General features: G+C 40.8%; 1 protein-coding gene across 1 annotated transcript in view; it reads left to right on the top strand.

Moving 5' to 3' along the window:
- RTN1 (reticulon 1) overlaps nt 1–20,358 on the top strand; it is a 251,596-nt gene that overhangs the window by 43,300 nt on the left and 187,938 nt on the right. The window lies entirely within an intron of this gene.

Below are 20,358 nucleotides of genomic sequence, written 5' to 3'. Positions count from 1 at the left end.
ATGGCTGCAGTCATCATCTGCAGTGATTTTGGAGCCACCCAAAATAAAGTCTGACATTGTTTCTACTGTTTCCCCATCTATTTCCCATGAAGTGATGGGACTGGATGCCATGATCTTCGTTTGCTGAATGTTGAACTTTAAGCCAACTTTTTCACTCTCCACTTTTACTTTCATCAAGAGGCTTTTTAGTTCCACTTCACTTTCTGCCATAAGGGTGGTGTCATCTGCATATCTGAGGTTATTGATATTTCTCCCGGCAATCTTGATTCTAGCTTGTGTTTCTTCCAGTCCAGTGTTTCTCATGATGTACTCTGCATAGAAGTTAAATAAGCAGGGTGACAATATACAGCCTTGATGTACTCCTTTTCCTATTTGGAACCAGTCTGTTGTTCCATGTCCAGTTCTAACTGTTGCTTCCTGACCTGCATACAGATTTCTCAAGAGGCAGGTCAGGTGGTCTGGTATTCCCATCTCTCTCAGAATTTTCCACAGTTTATTGTGATCCACACAGTCAAAGGCTTTGGCATAGTCAATAAAGCAGAAATAGATGTTTCTCTGGAACTCTCTTGCTTTTTCCATGATCCAGCCGATATTGGCAATTTGATCTCTGGTTCTTCTGCCTTTTCTAAAACCAGCTTGAACATCAGGAAGTTCACAGTTCACGTATTACTGAAGCCTGGTTTGGAGAATTTTGAGCATTACTTTACTAGCATGTGAGATGAATGCAATTGTACGGTAGTTTGAGCATTCTTTGGCATTGCCTTTCTTTGGGATTGGAATGAACACTGACCTTTTCCAGTCCTGTGGCCCCTGCTGAGTTTTCCAAATTTGCTGGCATATTGAGTGCAGCACTTTCATAGCATCATCTTTCAGGATTTGAAACAGCTCAACTGGAATTCCATCACCTCCACTAGCTTTGTTCATAGTGATGCTTTCTAAGGCCCACTTGACTTCACATTCCAGGATGTCTGGCTCTAACCCCCCTATAAACTGAAACCATCAATATTGGGGTCACAGAATCCAGAAAATAAAGCTGAAATATCAATAGAAGTCCATGGACCCTCCCTTGAAATGTGTTTATTTTTCAAAGGCTTCTCCATTTCCTTCTCCAGGGGGTCTTCCTGATCCAGTGATGGAACCCATGTCTCCTGCATTGCAGGCAGATTCGTTCCTCTCTGAGCCACCAGGGAAGTCCCCTCTGTATAAGAAGAACAAGCAAAATTAAGACAATAAAGAAAATCTTAGAATGAAAGAAAATATTTTCAATCATTTTGCCAAGGTTGATGTTTATTACCTCAAACATAATGTGAGTACTCATGAATCTAAAAGAACTAAATTGATAATGAATAAATAAGCATAGTAGTTATCATCTGTTAAATGTTTATTACATCCCAGATGTTGGGTTTAGCATTTTAAGAACATTATTTCACTTGATTCTTAAGCAACACTACAGAGATGAGTATTGTCATTATGCCTGTTTGGCATGTATGGAACATTAAGCTTAGAGAAAGTAAATAATTATTCAAAATGACATAAAAGAAAAAGCCCAGCAAACCGTTTTTTGAAAACTGTTTAACTCCCAGTAAAGAGACAGAAATTAGGCACTAGTTTGCATCTATTCAACTTGCAGAAATAGAGGAGACGTTGAAATGTGCTGCTGACAAAGCTATGGGTAGTTAGGTACACACTCCTGCATCAGCATTGTGGGATGAAGCATGGAAATGCTTCTACTATTAAACCAATAGTTCCGCTCTTCAGAAATTTAGAAAAACAAATCAAAGGGAGAATAACCTTGTAGATAGACAGATGTTTTACTGTTAGCAATCGTCGATTAATACGGAAGTGGTTGAGGGCATTGAGGCATACTTATTGAGAGGGCAGCATGACTGTCTTTACAAACAATAAGCAAGATCGTCTTCTTTAGGGCTCCGCCTTTGTCAGGACCAGGGAATGCACATCTATTTTGACAGATAGTTGGAGGAGAATATAGGACAACTTGATTTTTTATGAAATTGATCCAAGTATACCTTTTTCCTGCCTTAAAACAAATGGAACCTCTCCCCACCTTGAAGCATCATCTTGGTTAGGTCATCCTGCATATAGTTTCATGATACCTTTTAGTTTTTTCTTCACAGTTCTTATCACCATGTGCAATTACGTTTTCATTTTTCTTACTACTTGTTTGTTAATGTTTATTTCACTAAACATTAAGTAGAGGTCCTGTGAGGACAGGGACTAAGTATCACTTTTGTAACCCCTACTCTTGGCTGAGTGCCTGTCACATATAGGCACTTACTAACAATTTCTTAATTAAGTGGGTACTTATATATTAGGATTTGAGTTCTATGTTTGACTATTGCCTTCAAAGCAGAAACATTTCTTATGATGCCCCCTCCTGTTTTCTAGTAAATTTACCACATATATATATATTTTTTATCATGCTGAGATCTGCCATTAAAACATACATAAAACAACCCTTATTGGGCTTCCCTGGTGGCTCAAATGGTAAAGAATCTGTCTGCAATGCAGAAGGCAGTCCAGGGCATTGCAAAGAGTTGGACTTGACTGAGTGACTAACACTTTCACTGCTGGTACTGAGTATTTTATAACTTAATCTTTCACAATATCTTTATTATATGACTTCTCTTCCCCCTCCACTAGATCTTAATCTTATCCTGGGTATTAGTCAAAACCTAGTTTGAATATTCCATCTGAAAGCTCATTTCTGTATGCAATAAACATTTATTAAGCCCTTAATTTGTCTCAAGCACTATGTGAGATGCTGGAGACAGAGAGCTAAAGGTGATTTCATCCTGATTTCCTAGAAGTTCCTTGGGGATTGGCAAGGCAGACAGTGAGCGGCATTACTGCGTGGTCAGCTCTGTAGCAGTAGAGAAGTGGACGAGATGCTATTGGAGATGGGTGAGGATGCACAGCAACTTCCTGGGGAACGGCTATTTTGTTCTTTGCAAAAAGTCTGAAACAGCATTAATTAATCATTTGAGAACCTGTTGTATTTACATGCATGTTTAGGTGCCTGTGTATTTGCACTCCTTTCTCTAAAATAATCCATATAGCATTAAAGATAATCATGAAGGAAATAGGAGGCAAGGATCATACATCAAGCATCAGGGAGAAATTGGGCTTCTGATTAGGGGAGATTGGGTAAAATAAGTGATGTGAGGATTACTCAGGGAAGTACATGGAGGGACTTCATATCTGTCTAAGGACAGGTGGCATAAGTGACTGCACAGTGGTAGGAACAGGGACACTACTCACCGAAGTAGTGCCCCGAGGAGAGGCATGAAGGTGGGAATTGTTAAACAACAGAGAAGATTTAGAGCAGGTTACCTGGGTGGCTAGAGAAGGATACAGGTAGACAAAGGTCCTAGGGTCCTTCCACGCCTGAGCATCAGCATTAAGGAAATGAGGAAGAAATGGGGACTCTAAGGAGGAGGTAGGGTACTGAACAATTTGACTGCAGGTTGCAGGCCAGGAAAGGAGGAGTATATGAAATCAGTATGGGATGGGAGAAGGGCTGAGTGGTGGAGAACTTCGTGAGGAAGGAGAGCCACCACAAAGCACCTTTGTGTTCCCTGGAGGACATAGAGATGCTAAGTGTCCATAGATACCTTCTGCAGAAGTCCTGGCTCAGTAGGCATTGGTTGGTGGACCAGGAGCTAGTGGAGAGAGTGAGACTCCAGGGTGATGACAGTACAGATTCCCATCTAAGAATCTCGGCCTGAAGAGAATGAGATAGAGAGGCCTTGCAACTTCAGGGGTTTGTAAGGTTCAGGAGGGGATTTTTGAAGTCAGGCAGGAGATTTAAGTGTGAGAGGGAGAAGGGATGTGCAATGCAGTGCCGTCCCCAAGGGAGAAGCAAGGACAGCTCCTGTGGAATGGAGGGAGACTTTCACTTGTATTGGGGGACCCCAAGGACTCTTCTTTAGTTATCCCAGAGCTATTGCACTCAGAAAGCAAGATCCAAGAGAGAAAATTCTGTTTCAGGTTGTGGAATGGAACTTTACCCATTGCAGGGTAGAGAATAAATATTTTTAAGAGGAGCATCGGTGCCTGTGACAGTGACCTTAAAGAAAAAAGCTCTCTGAGAAGAAATCATTTTTCAGAGTCAATATGAACTGTCTTGCTTTAAGTGGTTGCATCTCAGCAGTAATTTATTACATGCCCAGTGTGGAGTAAATGAAAAATACACAAGACTTTTGAGCCTTGAGCAATATAAAACAGCTTGGACATCCTATTGTGAGAGATATACAATCTTGGCCTTAAATGTTACTATTTTAACAAAGTAGCTGATTCTGACTATTGCAGAGCAAAAATTTCAAAAGTACTGTATGTGAGAAAATCACACAGAAGATAAATCAGGATAACTTCTTCTTCAGGATAAAAATCATCCCAGAGAGAACTTGGCTGCCATTCTAAACTGTGGACTTTCTATATTTATTTTGTTGTTTGGGTTGCTTGTTGTTAGCCTAAAATCATTGAGTTTGTTTTACATGGGTAAATGAATAAGACTCTTCAGAGAATAATTTTTTAGCATTTCCAATCAGGGTTTTCCCAAAGAATACTTTGAAGTAGGGCCCAATCTATCTTGCTAGATTATAACTCCATAGATGCACTGATGTACTGTTGTTTGAAAAAATGAGTTAATGGGTTTAAAAGTATGAGATGGAGTGGACTTGTGAGAAGTTCATTTAGCTAGCCCTTTCCGTAGTCTTTCTCTACATTGAACTGACGGCTCTTTCCAGAGAAGTGCTGACTTTATGTCTTTATAGCCCATGCTTTCAGATGTGGGGCAGGTGCCAGGCTGCTGCACAGCGAGGACCCCATGAACACCTGCCCTGGCTCCAGTAGGACAAGGCTTACTCTGGCCCCTCACTGCCAATGTTCAGTCAGCTAGAGATCAGGCTTTGTGTTTGCTTCTCTACAGTGGCTCTTATTGATGCCCAGCTTCTGGGCTCTGGGTCTGTTATCTGCCATGATGTGTATATATGTACGTGTGTGTGTGTGTGTGTGTGTGTGTGTGTGTGTGTGTGTGTATAATACAGTAAAAGCCTTAAAATTGACCTCTCTGGATTTTTTCCCCTTAGGTGCCTAGCCCTGGGTTATCTGTGGAGGGCTTCAGCTAATGTGCATGTTCTGTCTTTTTCCTTTCACTTTTCCCTCTTCGCCCTGCCTGGAATGTGGACATGATATCTAAGGGTATAGCAGCCATTATGTGTGCATGAGGGAGAGTCCACATTTTAAAGAGACTTTATAGAAGGAGTCTGGACCTTTTATGAGTCCCAACCTGGGACTGTCCTACACCTAGGGTTCTTTTAAGAAAATTAAACCCAGAAATAGGATTTCTGATAGCATGTAGTTGAATGCATATAGTTGAATATACATGTAGTTGAATGCTTAACTGTTTAATCTCCTCATCAACTCTAGCAGTGGTCTTCAAACCTTTTTTGATTGTGACATCTATCAATAAAATTTTTGAACATGTATATATATATTTGTATTTTTATTTATTTATAAACTATCTACATGTACTTATATGTTAGATATAGAGAAAAATGGAGACGTTAAAGACAAAATACATGTTTTAAAAATAATTTTTTATTTTATTTTTATTAATGATACTTTTTTTCACTTTTGATACTGAACAACATGATTGCAATTTAATATGCTTTCAGAGTTTCTGAAAATCTAAGTCTAACACCTTCTGATGGAATGATCTGAAGATCTGTCTTCAAGGCTATTTTAGTTGCATGCTTGGTTTTATTAACTCTCAAGTCTGAAAAAGATACTTTACAAAGGCATGCATTTTCTAAAGGAATAAGTAGATCATTGGTTGAACTCAACCAGATACTCAATTTTCAGTTCCATCCCTCAATAATGCAAAGGGTTTTTTTTATATTGAATTCGGCCAGTAAACCTCCATCTTTGATAATGGCTTTCCCTGCAAAACGAATTAGAAGTGATGCTCTGTGTACTTTTCACAGTTGGCTTCAAAACCTATTGACAGAAAGTCTTCAGGTGGAAGATTTTTAGATGGATTGGAAAATTCAGTTTCCAATTTAATGTGTGCAGGTATGAGAGTTTTTATATATGACACGCATCATTTTCAGCAAAAATTACCTGATAATGGAATCATTTCCAATTATTCATTCTCAGTATGCTCCCTTCAGAGGTTGTCTCTTTTGAAAAGCCATTATTTCCTCCCTTGTGGTTAAAATGCCACCTTTATGATGAAGGGAGAGTTTGTGTGTCTACTTAGTACCACATTGCAGAAGGCTTTTGTCATATAAGGAGATGTCAGCAAATTCAGAGACTTGTCTTTTTTGTGAGATAAAAATGGATAACTAAAAGTTCAATAAATCTTTTTTTTTTTTTTTTACAGTGAGATAACGTGCAAACCTTGATGAGATGTAAAAGTTTTTCTTGGTCACCGTCCATCTCATTGCAGATTATTGAAAGATTGTGTTGTATTTCATTGCATTGTTCTTGTAATTTTAAGTAGTCAGTTCTGCTGTAAAGCTTATATGAAAATGTGAGTTTGTTCCAATGCAATGGATATATTTGGGATTACTTTGAACATAACACAGCTTTGTGTTTGCCTATGCGCAGTTTCATCCACAAGAAATACTGTGTGAATCTGGGTGAATACAGAAAATCGCTGAATCAGGACACACGTACACACATCTACTCTCAAATGTTTATTAGCTGCTTCAGTTTACTGTGTTGTGTGTTATGAGATGAGTCATACCTGTTCACATCTGGTGTTATAACTTTCCATCCAATTTCAGATAACCCTCCTTCACCACTACACAATGACCCACAAGTTGCAACACAAACCTTCAGGCCTTTTTCAAGGGTCTTAGCCATTTAAGACATGTAAAACTGTGTTTCTGATTTTATTAAAATTTTATCTCCTTAAAAAAAAGGCTCAGTTGGTAAAGAATCCGCCTACAATGCAGGAGACCCTGGTTCAATTCCTGGGTCAGAAAGATTTGCTGAAGAACGGATAGGCTACCCACTCCAGTATTCTTGGGCTTCCCTTGTGGCTCAGCTGGTGAAGAATCTGCCTGCAATGCAGGAGACCTGAGTTTGCTCCCTGGGTTGGGAAGATGCCCTGGAGAAGGGAAAGGCTTCCCACTCCAGTATTCTGGCCTGAAGAGTTCCATGGACAGTATACTCCATGGCGTTGCAAAGAGTTAGACATGACTGAGCAACTTTCACTTTAACTTAAAAAAAAACAACTGGTACTGGCCAAGTTTTTAAGCGCTTTGCTTTCCCTCCATTGTTTTCATAAGCCCTGTGATTTTTGTTAACAATTTTACATAGTGTGGTGCTTTGATTTTGAAGATTGCATGTCATTTTATAACAGAACTGACTATACACTGATAGTAGCAATTTGTGCAATCCTGGCTTTAACTTTTTTGTAGCAATAGTTTGTTTTTGAATGATTCAGGAATGGGTTTCACAGTGAGATGCTATCACTGCAACCTTCCTTCCTTTCCCCTTTCCTAACAAAAGAAGTATTTATAGTGATTCCAATTTAATAGGTCTAGGATGGTACCTGGCCTTGGGCAGTTTTAAAAAAACACCCAGTTAATTCTATTGAGAGGTTTGAGTTGAGAATCACTGCTTCATACATCAGCAAAAGCAACTTTGTGTATTTTATCCTTGAAACAGATACTAGTAAATACCATAAGCTTAGACATGTTGAAACCCCAGTACTTTCATCCAACTGTGTAGCAAACCTCCCACATTGTGTAATTTGTACTAATACACATCTCTTCAAATATACAGCAATTTCTAAAAATTGCATTTCTTTCTTTCTTTTTGTCATATCACACAGTTTGTGGGATCTTAGTTCCCAACCAGGGATCAAACCCAGGCCCCTGGCAGTGAAAGCCCAAAATACCAACCATTGGACCACCAGGGAAATACCACAGCAATATTTTTAATGCATCTTGCAACAACATTTTCTGAGTTGAAGCACATATAACATTAAGTAACACTGAAAAAACTGTAATGGTTACCTCCATGTTTAGAATGCTCAGATTTTAAAATGTCCTGGGAATTGTGGTGACTTGACACCAGCATTACCTATTATCTCAAGAATTATTACTTATAATGAGGTTCATCTTTACTGATGGTGGACATTGATCCATATTTCAATTAATAAGCAAATGAATTCTTGTGGTTATATCTGATTAAATTGTCATTGATTTTAGCTTATAATGTGGCTGGTTTGTCAGACTACTTTCAGGGCACTTGTTTGTGTATTTGCACCGTTACTGATTACCATCAGTCTGTGGTTTCTTTGCTGAAACCCTTTCTAGCCAGTTGTCCACACTGTACGTGCATGCTCCGTCGCTTCTGTTGTGTCCGACTCTGTGTGACCCTATGGACTGTAGCCTGCCAGGCTCCTCTGTCCGTGGGACTCTCTAAGGCTAGAATCCTCGAGTGGGTTGCTATGCCCTCCTCCAGCGGATCTTCCCGACCCGAGGATTGAGCCCGCGGCGTCTGCTGTGTCTTCTGCCCCACAAGCAGATTCTTTCCTGCTGAGCCACCCGGGAAGCCCATCCGTATTGTGTTAGCTCAATAAAGCAAGGTAGCATAATCTACACATGTTCTTAACCGAGTACTCATAGATTGTAATGTTATAACATTCTAAAAGCCACCAGTGATTGAGGAGCTTAGCCCTCTTCCCTTGGGAATCTCTGTGTTCTGTGTGACATGGAATCACCAAAACTATAGATCAAGTGACGGAGGCAGTGTCAGTCCATATATTATATATTAATAAAGTTAAATTATGTTTTCAGTAAAGCTTACATGTTTGTATATTCTAATATGTTTTTCTGGTGTCACAATGGATTGCCTTGTGCGCCTCTCTTTGTCTCTTGTAGTGGCAGGGGGATTCTTTACCCCTAGTGCCACCAGGGAAGCCCCAGGCGGTTCCTCTCTTTGGAAACCACTGAGTACAACCAAAATTTAGGCTCCTGTAGAGAAATATGGGCTTCCCAGGTGGCGCTAGTAGTAAAGAATCTGTCTGCCAGTGTAGGCGGTGCAAGAGATGGAGGTTTGATCCCTGGGTCAGGAAGATCCCCTGGAGTAGGAAATGGCAACCCACTCCAGTATTCTTGCCTGGGAAAATCCCATGCACAGAGGAGCCTGATGGGGCTACAGTCATGGGATTGCAAAGAGTTGGACATGGCTGAGCACACAGCACACATTTTGAGTTTTGGAGAAATAAAGGGGTCTGTCTTCAGGCCTCTGCCAGCCGTTCCAGCTGTAGTCTGGATCAATGCCAGGTTCACACTTGACCCTTCAGCATCAGTAAAGTGTTGATTTCTCTATACACACCATGTTTGGCTGCCATGGAAACCTCTCTTGACTCTTCCTCCCCACGGATTTTGCAAAGGGCCCATAAGTATATGTCTAATACTCCAGGGAGATGTTTTAAAATATTTTTTCTACTTCTCCCAGAAACTTGGAGCTGCTTGATGTGAGGAACTGAACGTGGAGAACTGCGAGGGGTTGGAGATTCTATCCTGCTTGCCACCTAACAAGCTAGTCTGCCATAGTTCCGTGGAAGCTGACAGAGGAGTGGGGACTGCTGGGTCAGGGACAGAGGACAGAATTACTCACCGTGTTGCAGGCACCATGAGCTTCATGTTTGTGTCAGTTCCTTGCCCGCAAATCCCGAATCCCACTGGAGTGATGCAGAGCATCCCGGGTGGGTGCCGCACACATGGGGGGCTTGTCACAGTCCAGGAACTCTAGCTTAGGAAATCTTCCAATCTCCTAAGGCAGCAATCCCCAACTTTTTGGCACCAGGAATCAGTTCTATGGAAGACAGTTTTTCCATGGACCAGGGGTGGGGGTGGGGGTATGGTTTCAGGATGATTCAAACACATTACATTTATTGTGCACTTTATTTCTATTATTAGTATTACATCAGCTGCACCTCAGATCTTTAGGCATTGTTGGGGACCCCTGTTCTAAGGGCCTGTCAGCAAACCTGCTCTGCAAAAGTCTCCCAAGGGAGACTTCTTCATGTCCTGGATGGGAAACAGACCTGCCCCTACCTGGGAGGGAGACTCCCTATTTTCCAAGGCTCTTTGCTACAGACATTCTTGAAAGGATAGTCAAGACCTCATTATAAGACACACGGAATTACAAAGGGACTCATGGAGAATTATCTCCCAATATGAATCTTCTTTTTTCTGGCAGCTAACACAGGGTTGGGAGCATAGTGGGTACTCAATAAATGCTTGTTGTTGAAGAATGAGTGAAAGCAGCTGGGAATTTTTAAACAGTCTTTGAGAGGAAATGAAAAAGCTCCTGTTTGAGAAAGATTCTTTCTAAAATCCTTGGACAGGGACCAATTTCTTTTAAAATTTCAAAAAAAAAAAAAGGCATGAAAATTAGCCTGAAACACTCTTACTACCTTATGAGGAGCCTCTGGGTCCTCTGCTATGCCCTCTACACTGAGGCAGTCCTCAGCCCTCATTCAGCTACTCTGTGGGGTGGACCCAAAGTAGGGAGGCCTTCATAGGAAAACCTCCAATCCAACTGCCAGGCAGCTCGTGAAGTTCTGTTCTTTCCTGTCCACTGGATATGTTAGAACTAAGTACTGAATACTGATGCTCACAATAAGGAAAGACAGTTAGCAGATTCATTAGCTAGGCTCCTGTTTACCCTTCTATCCCACGAAGCCATTAATTTGTATAATTGTGGCCTTTTGCTTTGACTTGGTGATACTGGAAGAAGAAAGTGTTTCCTAAACCTGACTCCCTGGTATAAAATGTTGGGACATTCCAATATGCTTATCAAGAATGAAAACAAACTTTTACTTATTGTGAGTAAGAATAATTAATAATGTATTTCAGGGTACATTGAAATACCTATGGCAGGGCTCATAGGCTTCAAATACAACCTTTATTCTTCCTTCCTTACCCTTTTCCAATCTGCTTTGTGGGGCTGGTTCTTCCTTGCTGTTTTGGATGAATATTAGGGTGATTCCATAACTTTTCTGGTCACTCTGGGAAAACAAAATGTCCTCAGCTACCTCAAGTGGCAAAAGCATAGTCACATATTGCCATCAAAATGTCATATCCTTATAAACTTCTTCCTAGTTCATTTAAAGTTAAAACTTTTCTCTACCACAAGGCTATATAGTCAATAGTCAAGGCTATTCTGTGTGGGAGCCTGCAGTGGAAGAGAGGGGGCCAGTTAGCTTTTTTGTTAATTCAGTCAGGTCCAGGCACAGCTTGTGACCTTCCGGGGTAAAAGTGTGGCTGCAGAGAGGAAGGGTCAGGACAGATTTTGCTTGAAGGGCAATGATGTAAAAGCCAGTTGACTTCCTCTGTGTGTGGCAGGCGTTTAAAGCTTTTATGGAGCATTGTGGATTCTTTGTGTAGTCACCCCCATCCCCAAAGATCTCTCATCTGCAGCTCCTTTGCATCTCTAGTGAATTTCCACATCCTAAGGACCAACTCTGGCCTCTTTTTGCCGAAGTCTCCTAGCAGCTCTAGGCTGACCTCTGGGGCTGGATCCAAGACAGCCATGTGTCAACTTTCCTTTGGCCATAGTAGAAGACTGCATTTACTTCCCAAATTTAGCTCTGCACTCTGCAGACATGTACCTGCCTACTGGCCACCAACCCACAGTGCTTCAGTCACTAGAACATGTGTTAAACTTGGATATGTTTTCCAGGAAGACCATCTTATTTGACTTGAGATCACAGCTTCAATGAAATATTCCTTCCAGCTGCTAACTCTTTTAGCCTCTCCAGCTTTAACACTTTATCATGTTGCATGAGTTAGGGGCAAAGAGTTACAAAGCTGGTTTTCTTCTTTCCTTTGTAATATGGAAGTACAGCTACCTATTTTGTTCTCAGCCTTTTGGAGCCTCAGCCGAATCTGAGATAAAAAATCCAGCTTAAAAATTTAGCTTTAGAAGAACTTATTTGTAGGGCAGCAATGGAAAAACAGGCATAGAGAATAGACTTACGGACATGGGGAGAGGGGAGGAGAGGGTGAGATGTATGGAAAGAGTAACATGGAAACTTGTATAACCATGTGTTAAATAGATAGCCAATGGGAATTTGCTGTATGGCTCAGGAAACTCTTTAACAGGGGCTCTGTATCAACCTAGAGGGGTGGGATGGGGAGGAAGACGGGAGGGAGGTTCAAAAGGGAGGAAAAATAAATAAATTAGACCCTGAAAAAACAATTTAACTTTGAAAGATAAAATATAAGAATTTACTGCAATTTATGTTAACTCAAGTTTTTTTCTGCTGGATTATAGTCAAATAATAAAATAAAAATGATATCTCCACAGAGCAACTTTGAGGAAAAAATGTTTGATAATGAGAGAGAAAGAAATGTAATTTTATGGGCTGTGATTCATAATTTTATTAAATGAAACCTATACTTGTTTGTCATTCATATCATCCATAGCAAACATCCTCTGATATCCATTTTATGAAACCCACTCAAATAAGATTCAGTTCAGTCAGCAAAATGAAAGATTGTATGCATTCTTTATCTTTATTGTGTGCTCTTTTCTTTCAGGGTGTTCTTTAATGTCATTGGGAAGTATCTGATAATGTAGAATTCATAATGTCTCCTTTAATTTAAAAAATTTGGAGGTATCATCTTGCTAACCTAACTGATAAAGAATAAAGACTTTCACAGAAGAAATTTTCTGGACAATATATTTAGGTCAAAATTTTGTTTTGTTGTAATTAAGGTTTATAACACTGTGTAGGCCCTCTAGGAAAAGACTCATTTATAGATGTGATTAATCTGAGCATTCAGTGTTTAGTTCTTAGCTGTTACATGATCCTAAGTTTTCATCCTTTGCTGTAAATCAGGGCCTTGTGGTGGAGCAGGTGGGTGGCCACAGTTTAAGCCCAATCAGAATGTTTAGTGAGAGACCTGGTCACTCATAGCGACGTTCTTAGATGGTTCACGCTGCGGACCTCCCTTTTCCCTTCCCTTGCTGAAGCCTGTGAGCTTGTATGCCAGAAACTGTTTTGGAATTTGGGGATAGAGCAGTGAGGAATAAAAATCCTTGCTGTTACGGAGTTTACATTCTAGTGGGGATGGGATAGTACAATAAATGAACAGTATCAGAGTGTGTAAGTATCAGAAAGGAAAATGACCAGAGTAAGGAGATAGAAACTAGGACTTGGGGGTGCTGTTTTAGATGGAGTGATCAAGAAAGGTGTTCCTGTGGAAGGGATCTTTGAATAAATGAGACTATACATGAAGAGATATAGCATGTTTGAAGATAGATCATGACAGATATCTAAAATGCAGATATATAAATATATCTAATATGTGTACTTAGATATTAGACAAGATTCTGTTGTCAGTAATTCATGAGTAACACATGAAAAAGTCTCTCATAATTTAATATATTTGAAGTTAGTGTTTAGCAAACTTCTGAGGTATTAACATGCTGTTCTGTCTTATGTAGCATTTCCCAGGTGTATTTGAGTATGGAAACATTTCACAACTCTCTTGTGTTCTAAAGAAATCAATCTGGGAAATGGTATCTGTACATAATGCATCATGAACAACTGAAGTTTTTGAAGTAACTGGTAATGTTACTAATGTTGAATGAAATCTGAAAAGAAAGGGGGGTATTTGTTCTCTTTGGTCCCATTTATTTACTGGAAATATCAATAACCTCAGATATGCAGATGACACCACCCTTATGGCAGAAAGTGAAGAGAAACAGAAGAACCTCTTGATGAAAGTGAAGGAGGAGAGTGAAAAAGCTGGGTTAAAACTCAACATTCAAAACACTAAGATCATGGCGTCTGGTCCTATCACTTCATGACAAATAGATGGGGAAACAATGGAAACAGTGACAGACTTTATTTTCTTGGGCTCTAAAATCACTGCAGATGGTGACTGCAGCCATGAAATTAAAAGACACTTGCTCCTTGGAAGAAAAGCTATGATCAACCTACACAGCATATTAAAATAGAGACATTACTTTGCCGACAAAGGTCCGTCTAGTCAAAGCTATGATTTTTCCAGTAGTCTTGTATGGATGTGGGTTTGATCTCTGGGTTAGGAAGATCCCCCGGAGGAGGGCATGGCAACCTACTCCAGTATTCTTGCCTATAGAATCCCCATAGACAGAGGAGCCTGGTGGGCTACAGTCCATGCGGTTGCAAAGAGTCAGACATGACTGAGAGGCTAAACACAGCACATGTATGGATGTGAGAGTTGGACCATAAAGAAAGCTGAGTGCTGAAGAATTGATGCTTTTGAACTGTGGTGTTGGAGAAGACTCTCGAGAGTCCCTTGGACGCAAGGAGATCAAACCATTCAATTCTAAAGGAAATCAGTCCTGAATATTCATTGGAAGGACTGATGCTGAAGCTGAAACTCCAATACTTTGGCCACCTGATGCAAAGAACTGACTCACTGGAAAAGACCCTGATGCTGAGAAAGATAGAAGGCGGGAAGAGAAGGGGATGATAGAGGATGATATGGTTGGATGGCATCACCGACTCGATGGACAGGAGTTTGAGTAAACTCTGGGAGTTGGTGATGGACAGGGAAGCCTGGTGTGCTAGTCCATGGGGTTGCAAAGAGTCGGACCTGACTGAGCAACTGAGCTGAACAGCAAAGAAGGAGACTTCTGGATTTACCTAAGAATTTTCACCACTGGGGGCACTTGACAGGTTTTGCTCTCCCAGCATCTGACCATAAGCTAAACCAAAATCTCACTTGCTAAAATGACAGCTAATTTAAGTTGTATTACCAAATCTTTTTTCTTTGTCCAGAATGATGTCGCCATCTCGCTAAGATAGATTACTTTTGCAAACAGGAGAAGTAGAGTTGGGAAATTACAGGTGACATTTAATTCTCTCAGCTTTCACTGCTGGAAAAAAAAAAAAAAAAAGAATCTACACAGCCACCCACCATCCTCTTGTTGAAACTGATAAAGATAACATGCCATTTACTCCGGGATAAACACACAGGCCAGCCAGAAAATAGCTGTCTATCTAAGTGAAATCACAAGGACAGGATGCTCCTATTCTCATTTGACTAAAAACAGCTGGACAGAGGACACCTGTAATCAGAGTCCCCGGGAGCTGTGACTCTGGCAGTTTGCCTGCTGCCCATTGAAGGGAGAGGGAGGTCAGTTCCGTCCAGTTTCTCTGTGCTGTGTGTGACTTGCCTCTACCCTAAAGGATGTTACCAGGGGGTGAACCCCTTTGCAAGCTCATAATTCAATCCAGATGGGAAATGTTTCCAGACCTTTCTGTAAGTTTTCATCCTCCAGGAAGGGAATGTGTATCTCAGGGAATGAATGGCCTATTTCCCTCAAAGGCCAGGTCTCCACAGTCAAAGCAAAGAATTAGGGCAACTATCCAGATAATTCAGGCCACCCAAATCTACTCTGGCCTGAATCATTCAAGTTAAAAAGCAACTTTCTTTGCAGAGGCTGGCCCCTCACATAATTCAGAGGGCTCAAGAGCCCACAGCATTTTCTGCCCTGGGAAATCAGCAACACTGACTTCCCCAGACAAGCAAGAAGTACAAGTATTAATGTGACCCACTTCTGTCTCCTGGTTCTTTCTGCCTGGATACATTATATTTTGCTTTCCATTCTAAATAGCACTTTTCCTTTCCTGAGCTGTACTACCTGTGACCTGAGGGAGAAATAATAGTAAATAACAGGTGAGTTAGTAAGCAGGCAGGTGGTTTGGGCCTCTTGACTTGGAGACTCAGAAATCTGAGGCTCCAGGATTCTATGTTTTGGATATGTCTGTATTGGATAGAGACTACCATTTTTACACTGAGAGTTTTATATATTTATTTATGTATGATTATTCATTTTGTTGTTGTTTAGTTGTAGAGTCGTGTCTGTCTCTTTGCAACCCCATGGACTGTAGCCCACCAGGCTCCTCTGTCCATGGGATTTCCCAGGCAAGAATACTGGAGTATGTTGCCATTTCCTTCTCCATGGGATCTTCCTGACCCAGGGATCAAACCTCCATCTCCTGCATTGGAGGGTGGATTCTTTACCTTTGAGCCACTAGGGAAGGCCAATGTTTTGGTATCACAGAAAGGTGGTCTCACAGGATTCAGATTCCTCTCACTGTGGGTAACTTATCTTGTACTTACTGTGGTCATATAGTGCCAAAGAGTATTTTCTGTTTTCCTGCTTCACTCTCAGCTTGCAGCAGGCTCTGTGCATCTACTCCATAGAAGGAATCTCGCTTTGCTTTTCCGTCTCCCCTACCAATAGACTTTTTTTTTTCTTATTAATGGAGCAAAGCTTGTAGTAGTGCAGGTGGGAATTTTCCTTGTGCAGCTTTAGTTTTGAGCAGGCCCTCTGTGCTTAAAATAAGGCTTTCTCGGTGTTCTTATTTCTGTCCCTCTTCAGCTGTCAAACTCTGCCTCGTATCTCTGGCAGTTCCTGAGAAAAATACAGTCCTCTCCCTCAGCCACCCCTGCCCATGACAGCTGACCTCTGCTTTGTCTTGGTATAGGATTCTGGTCCCCAGTGGTCTTCCTGCCCTTCTAACCAGGGGCAGAGGGCTCTTATTTCTACCCTCCTCCAGAGGCAATAGAGTTTTGCTTGCATCCTGGCAGTGGCAAACCTTCCTGTCCCCTTCCCCAGTGAGGAAAGGTATTTGTTTGTAGGAAAGAAGAATCTGCTGAAGTGGCTGCATTTCATGTCTGCCCCACACTGGCAGGCAGTCACCATCTGCAAATCTGTGCTACCAAGTGAGGCTTCCATGGTTTCCTGCCCTGTTCAAGTCTTTCTTCTGAGCACTCAGTGGAGATCTATGGAGAAGACTGTTAAGTCCCTCCATGTCTGAAGCTCCTAGTTATTGAAAACTTATGCACTAACCTACATTCAGCCTCCACAAATTTGCTAAAACTCTAGCTTATTTATTCTTTTATAGTGTCCATCTCTTCTTCCCATGCTCTGTCAAAAGTAAAAGAGTTTGTGTATCCTTTATCTCCTGGGGAGGACTTGACCCTCTTGAAATTCAACTCAGTTCATTGATTTATAACCTATGCTTTCTGATAGCCTTGAGAAAATTGATGACTTTGTGAAAGTGAAGTCACTCAGTCGTGTCAGACTCTTTGTGACCCCCATGGACTGTAGCCTACCAGGCTCCTCTGTCCATGGGATTTTCCAGGCAATAGTACTGGAGTGGATTGCCATTTCCTTCTCCAGGGGATCTTCCCAAACCAGGGATTGAACCCTGGTCTCCCACATTGTAGACAGACACTTTACCATCTGAGCCACCAGAGAAGTCCTGTCAAAATGTCTCAGTGTTAGAATGGTAGTGATGCTCTCCTGAAGCTTTCTTCCTAAGAAGCAGCAGCATTTGCTTCTCGATGATTATTATGAGTGACATTTGATGAGTCTGGCTCACCAACTTAGTCTCATTCCATAGGCATTTTGTTTTTGTTCAGACTGAATGTGCCGTCCTTGGCCTCTTTCATGAGTGCTATTATGAGAGAACTTTTAATTCTTCTGTGTCATCTCAGATTGTGAGGTAATGCCCCAAGTTGCATAAAGCAGATTATGTGTTTAGAGTAATAGTACATTTGTTTATGCTGTCAAGTCATGATTCAGTTGACCTCATTGGAAAGAATTATTACATTTTTAGAAAATTCAGATACACGAGTAGCCTAAAATGTTTGGGAACCGTTTTTCAAGTGATCTTGGCAAATCATTGGTTGTTATTGGGGAGCTGAGAATGCTTTGCTGTTGTCATTTTGAGACACTTTTTAAGCCCTCAGTATTTGAAATGCTTTATCTGTACAGTTATTAATTTCAACATTGTTGAAGACAGAATAATGACCCCCTCCTTCAAAGCTGTCTATGTCCTAATTCCTAAAATCTGTAAATATGTAGCTCGTATCCCTTATAGCTCAGTTGGTAAAGAATCTGCCTGCAATGCCGGAGACCTGGGTTCAATTCCTGGGTCAGAAAGATCCCCTGGAGAAGGAAATGGCAACCCACTCCAGTATTCTCATCTGGGAAATCCCATGGACAGAGGAGCCTGGTGGGCTACAGTCCATGGGTTTGCAAGAGTTGGACATGACTTAGCGACTAAACTACCACCTTCAAAGCTGTCTATGTCCTAATTCCTAAAACCTGTAAACATGTTACCTTATATAACAAAAGGGACTTTCAGATGTAATTACGTTAAGGACATTAAAATGGGGAGATTATCCAGGTGGGCCCAGTGTAATCACAAAAGTCCTGGTAAGAGAAGGCAAGAGGATCAGAGTCAAAGAAGGAGATGTGATGATGGAAACAGGGTCATAATCAGAGAGAGAGATGGAAGATGCTGCCCACTATGAAGACGGAGTATGGGGCCATAGGCTGAGGAAAGTAGGCAGCCCCCTCCTGAAGGCAGAAAGGATGAGGAAGCTGGTTCTTTCCTAGAGCCTCAAGAGAGAACTTTTCCCTGCCAGTATCTTGATTTAGAGACTTTGACCTGCATAACTGTAAGGTAATAAATTCATGTTGTTTAAGCCACTAAGTTTGCAGTAATTTGTTATAGCAGTAATAGAAAGTTCATATAAATTTTGAAAAGCTAACATCCAATTTCCCTTCATAGCATGAGAAAAGAAATTACCAGTGGGTGTGACTTCTTTTTTTGGCTATGCCATGCAGCATGTGGGATCTTAGTTCCCTGACCAGAGATTGATTGAACCCAGGCTCCTTGCAGTGGATGTGTGGAGCTATAACCCCTGGACTGCCAGGGAATTCCCCTGGATGTGACCATTTTAAAGAATATTCAGGCAAGTGAACATTTAGCTGGTAATCTTGAAATGGGTCCTTTATAATATCACTTAAAAAGTTGTAATGAATTTTGTTGTATGATTTTAGCAGCTATAAATTAATGATAAATGATCCATTTTAAGGAGGAGAGTCATTTTAAGAGTCATTATTTTTAGTGGCCTCTCCTGGGAAGGTGGATACTAAACCCTTTATGCCAGAGATTTACTATGATGCCCTGTCTTATCATGGATAATAAAAGATGACATCCTGTTTTTATAATGGAGAAAATATTTTTTTTTTTTCTGGCTGAATAGTTAATACACTGTCTCTTCACTTTAGATGTGATGGCCATGATGAGTTATGTCCTCCCTCAAAGCTGAGCCATTATTATTTGTAGTAGCAACAATAACAACAGCAGCAGCAACAACAACAATAAAGATAATAATAATAGGTTTCCATTTATTATGAGCCATATACTCTGTTAGGCACTTACATTTATCTCATATAATCTTTATAACTTTAACAGTAAGTTTTCTTGTCCCTATTTTACAGGTAATTGAAGCTCAGGAGCCTGATGTAACTTGTCCAGTGTCATACTGGACAGTGGAAGAGCTAGATTTGAATTAAAGGATATGTGCTTCCTGAGTCTCATCACTATAAAACCCTGCTCCTCAACCGTGTTATCACTGATAGCACTGGGCAAAAATAATGAAAAGGCAGAATGTTATCTCTAATAAGGAGTGTCTAATGTCTTAAAGCAAAGAAATGGCTCTTAGTCATGGGGAGATAGTTGGCAGCATTCAGACCTTATCTCTATGGTTATGCCACATAGGTAGCCACCCGGGCTTATTCTTCTCACGAAATAGTAGGTTCTGGTTACTGGCTGCACAATGGACTTTTGAATAGCTAAAAAGAAAGGTCTCTTTACAGCTTCATAAGAGGGAAGACTGCTGGATGTTGCACAACCTTATCTGAATCAGAACCCACTGGTTCCCATGTAATGCCTTGCAGTGTTGATGTTTAAATGGCACAGCAGGCTGCATTACCCGTACAAATAGTCCTTTTGAATTAGGGAACCCAAGGTGATTGTTAGGCAAGGGGATTTTCCCCATCATAGTATATCACTGTCATATATTCTCTGTGCTTGTAGAAGTTGTTCAGAAAATGGTGCAGAGGAGTGGTGATGAAGATTTATTTTATGTATAGCAATAATTTGTTACACGGAATAAAAATTTCAAATGGTTTGTCCATAATCACTAACTCTTCTGAATAGTTCTCTGTGGAAGCCAAAAGCCAAAAATTATTCCAAAAAATGATGGGCAGTGGGAGATGTTCAAAGCAACTGCCTTAGAATGGGAAGGAGTTCTTCATGGATTACAATGATTTTCATTAAGTTCATTTACAAATTTAACACATCTGAAACTTTACTCTTTCATTCAGATGTTATCTTGGACAAGGCACTGTTCTAGTCATAGAAGATATGAGGATGGACAGGATAAAGTCACTGTCCCCCAGGAGCCCCCATTCTAGTGCATGAAGGAGGTCAGTAACCTGACA

Source organism: Budorcas taxicolor, chromosome 10 (assembly GCF_023091745.1).
Source record: "Budorcas taxicolor isolate Tak-1 chromosome 10, Takin1.1, whole genome shotgun sequence".
Lineage (NCBI taxonomy): Eukaryota > Metazoa > Chordata > Mammalia > Artiodactyla > Bovidae > Budorcas > Budorcas taxicolor.
Note: the sequence above shows the minus strand (reverse complement) of the source record. Positions and strands in the feature narration are given on the sequence as shown.